Raw genomic sequence first — 5000 nt, 5'->3', positions numbered from 1 at the left:
TTTTGTAGAGTGTCCGATATCTCTTTTACATCTTCTATGCGAAAATATTCAATTCTCATAAGATCTTCTTGACTCTTATTCAAAAGGTCCAATAATGTGTGTATATTGGACCTTTTGAGACAATTATAGGTCCTGGAAGGTAATTCTGATTGGTCAATAAAAATACATTTCAATGGAATTTCTTTTTTGTTTTTCTTTAGATTAGTTAATCTATCTTGAAAGGTAAAAATGGGTAGAGTAAACCTGTTTTTATTTTCTTTGAAATTAATGTCCTCTTCCTCCGCATGTAGAAAAGGAATAAATAAATCAATTAAATTACGAGAAGCTTCATAAAGTGCTTCCTTAGGAGTTAAACTTCCATTCGTCCATATTTCTAGAAAAAGTATCTCTTGTTTTTCATTCCCATTCCCATAAGAATGAATACTATGATTCGCATTTCGAACAGGCATAGATACAGCATCTATAGGATAACTTCCATTTTGAGAGTTAGTTGTTGGTTTCGTACGATATCCACGATCTCGCCTGATTTGTAATCCAATACACAAATCAATTGGTTCCGTCAGGTTAGCTATATGTTGTGTTGTGTCAACTATTTCCACGGAAGGTGGTGAGATGATATCTTGAGCGGTTACGTATTTAGGGCCCCTGGCGCAAATGGATGCGTCTCTAACTCCATATATATTACTTCTCAATACAATTTCTTTCAAATTTAGTAAAATTTCATGTACCGATTCTTCAATACCTATTATCGTAGAATATTCATGCGGCACTTTCTCAGAGTTTGCACGTGTGATACATGTTCCTTCTATTTCTCCAAGTAAAGCCCTTCGCATGGCAATACCTATAGTATCGGCTTGACCTTTCATAAGCGGGGACAGAACGAAACGACCATAATAAAGACGTTTACTGTCTACTCTCGATTCAACACACCTCCACTGTAGTGTTCGAGTGGATCCTGCTACTTCCTCTCGAACCATACTATACTAATACTATTATTTGATCAGATCATTGAATTATTTATTTCTCTTGAAATCCGTTTTTTTCTTATTTCTACACACGTCTTTTTTTAGGGGGTCGACATCCATTATGTGGCATAGGTGTTACATCACGTACGAAACTTAATAGTATACCACTTCTACGAATGGCTCGTAATGCTGCATCTCTTCCGAGACCAGGACCTTTTATCATAACTTCTGCTCGTTGCATACCCTGATTAACTACTGTACGAATAGCATTTAATGCCGCCGCTTGAGCAGCATAGGGTGTCCCTCTTCTTGTCCCTTTGAATCCGGAAGTACCAGCGGAGGCCCAGGAAACCACCCGACCTCGTACATCTGTAACAGTTACAATGGTATTGTTGAAACTTGCTTGAACGTGAATAATTCCTTTTGGTATTCTACGTCCATTCTTACGTGAACCAATACGCCCATTCCTACGTGAACCGATTCTTGGTATAGCTTTTGTCATATTTTATCATCTTATAAATATAAGTCAGAAATATACGGAAAGAAAAGATACGGAAATATCCATTTCATATTAAAAGAAATCCTTTATTTTTGTCTTTTCTTTAGAAAGTTCTTTTTTAGAAAGATTATCCCTGTCTCTGTTTATGTCTCGGATTGGAACAAATCACTATAATTCGTCCGCGCCTACGGATCAGTCGACATTTTTCACAAATTTTACGAACGGAAGCCCTTATTTTCATATTTCTTATTCCTTACCTTAATTTTTAATCTATTCCTTGGAAGAAAATAAGTCTCTTGAATTTTTTTTTTTAACTTCGAATTGTATCGTCATGAAAGGAATGCTTTAAAAATCACCTAATCATTCGAATCTTTGTTGCGAAGTCTATAAATTATACGTCCCCTGGTTGAATCATAACAACTTACTTCAATTTTGACTCTATCCCCAGGTAGTATCCGTATAAAACTGCGCCGGATCCTTCCCGAAACATAACCTAGAATTACATCTTTATTATCTAGGCGGACCCGAAACATACCGTTGGGAAGTGATTCAGTAATTAAACCTTCATGAATAAATTTTTGTTCTTTCATTCCAGGTAACTTCCTTGAAGTATCAACTAATGGAGGAAGAGTTATATAACTCACTTTTCCTCTCTATTTCACAAATAGGAAGTTAGAGAGAAAATTAGGATACCAGAGGAGGAGGATCACCATATATATAACAAAAGTTCGCCTCCAATTTTTTCTCGTCGAGCTTCTCGATCTGTCATTATACCTCGGGAAGTAGAAAGAATTACAATTCCTATTCCACCTAAAATCTTAGGAATTTGTTGATAGTCGGAATAAATGCGTAAACCGGGTCGGCTGATACGCTTTAAAATAGTTCTGTGTATTCTTTTCCTAGTCTTTCTATGTCGCAGAGTTGAAACCAAGAAATATTTGTTACCTTCCTGATGTTTCCGAACGTTTTCAATAAAACCTTCTCGTAGAAGTATTTTCACAATATTTTCGGTGATATTAGTAGATGCTATTCGAACCGTTCCTTTTTTATTCATGTCAGCATTTCTTATAGAAGTTATTATATCGGCAATAGTGTCCTTACCCATGACGAACTATAATTATTGGTGCCTCCTAATTTTGATATAATCAACATGTTTCCTTTTTTTCTTTGTTTTATTTTCTTTCTTTTTTTTTTTTTTTTATTATTATAAAATTATTTATTATTAAAAGTATATGCGTGAGACACAATCTACTAATCTACTAAATTTGATCTATTTTAGATGTTCTGATATATCATAGTCCCATCTAGTAGTATTTATAATACCTCGGGAGCCAATGAAACTATTTTAGTAAAATTCAACTGTCTCAATTCCCGAGCGATCGCACCAAAAACTCGAGTTCCTTTTGGATTTCCTTCTTGATCAATGACAACCGCAGCATTGTCATCATATCGTATTATCATACCGTTGTCACGTTTGAGTTCTTTACAAGTACGTACAATTACAGCTCTAATTATTTCCGATCTTTCTAGTGGCATATTAGGCACTGCTTCTTTGATTACAGCAACAATAACGTCACCAATATGAGCATATCGATGATTACCAGCTCCTATGATTCGAATACACATCAATTCTCGAGCTCCGCTGTTATCCGCTACATTCAAAAGGGTCTGAGGTTGAATCATATCATTTTATTGGAATCCGTTATTTTAATGCAAAGGATGAAGGAAAAAAGAAATATTCTCTGTCCAGAAATAAATAAACTTGCCGTTGTTTTTTCATCCTCAATACACTGTTTAGTTCTACATACCTATCCTGACAAATTGAGTTCGTATAGGCATTTTGGACGCAGCTAGTGAAATAGCTGCTTTGGCTACAGCTTCTGATACTCCGCCCATTTCATAAAGTATTCGACCTGGTTTAACAACGGATACCCAATATTCGGGGGATCCCTTCCCCGAACCCATACGTGTTTCCGCAGGTCTTACTGTAACAGGTTTGTCGGGAAATATACGTAACCATATTTTTCCACCACGACGCGCATATCGTGTCATTGCTCTTCGCCCCGCTTCTATTTGTCTAGCTGTGATCCAAGCGGGTTCAAGTGCCTGAAGAGCGTATCTGCCGAAACAAATACGATTGCCCCGACAAGATATTCCCTTCATTCTTCCTCTATGTTGTTTACGAAATCTGGTTCTTTTGGGGTTATAGTTGATGGTCGTTTCTTAATTCCATCTCTACTACAGAACCGGACATGAGAGTTTCTTCTCATCCAGCTCCTCGCGAATGAAAGGATTCAATAATATTACAGATACGCATGTATTTAATAAACTAATACACTAAGACATTTATTAATATTGAATTTGTTTTGTTATACAGGAAGATGTATATACAGGATATACAGCTAGAATATTTATGTTATGCATATTTATAGATATAAATTATAGATAATGCTTTTTATTTTATAACGATCCTTGATCCTTATTTTTACCCTTATCAAATGATGCCAAAATATTGTAATGTAATCTCAATAAATAAAGGTTTCGCGGGCGAATATTTACTCTTTACTGTTTTATTCCTAGGTCAACCCATGACTTCTCAGAATAAATAAATTTTTTCTCGGTTCGTTCCGCCATCCCACCCAATGAATTATTCGGATTCGTTTTCAGTAGAATCCTATGCAGTCACAGGTTCCGTCGTTCCCATAGCTTCTCCGTTAATGGTTAGGCCTGAACTCTGCAATGGAGCTCCCAACAAAATTCCTTCTCGAGTCAATCTCCTTAGTTTTTATTAACCCGAGGCTCTTTATTATTATTTATATTATTTATATTCATTCAGTATTGATGCTTTATCACATTGCCTTTATGAGGTAATTCATAGACCATACATATTGGAATCATATATCATTGATATTTTTGTTCTCTCTTTCTATCATCCTTCCATTTATCCACATCCCTTTATTTTTGTTTCACAACCCATAATCTGATTTTTTATGGAAAAGATTTTAGTTGCAGTTGCTGCAACTATATGATTGATCCACTCATCTCATATAGTGACTGTTTCTTGGGATCTCGACAATACGAAGCAATAAGTTGGTTATTAGTTTATTTTGTTTTTATTTTTGTTTTTATTTATTTTATATAGTTATTAAGTTTAAGTAGGGTTTAGTCTATTTTTTTTTAATTCCAACTCTAAACTCTAAAGAAAAATTAACGAGTCACACACTAAGCATAGCAATTATAACAAATGGTCAATCGAATTTTTATTCAACCTTATAGAATTAGAATTGCTCATTTTTGTTTGATTTAACGGAAAAAGAATGAAACAGTTTGTTATTTTTTGTTCTATCACTGGCCAGAATGGCAAGATAAATAAAGGTCTATTATTCCTCGTCCACAAATATCCAAATTTTGATGCCTAATACTCCATAGATAGTTCGAATTGTATAGGAACAATGATCAATTTTAGCGCGAATTGTTTGTAGGGGAACCCTGCCCTCTCTGATCCATTCGACACGTGCAATTTCTTTTCCGTCAAT

Source organism: Musa acuminata, unplaced genomic scaffold, assembly GCF_036884655.1.
Source record: "Musa acuminata AAA Group cultivar baxijiao unplaced genomic scaffold, Cavendish_Baxijiao_AAA HiC_scaffold_543, whole genome shotgun sequence".
NCBI lineage: Eukaryota > Viridiplantae > Streptophyta > Magnoliopsida > Zingiberales > Musaceae > Musa > Musa acuminata.
This window is presented reverse-complemented; position numbering follows the sequence as displayed.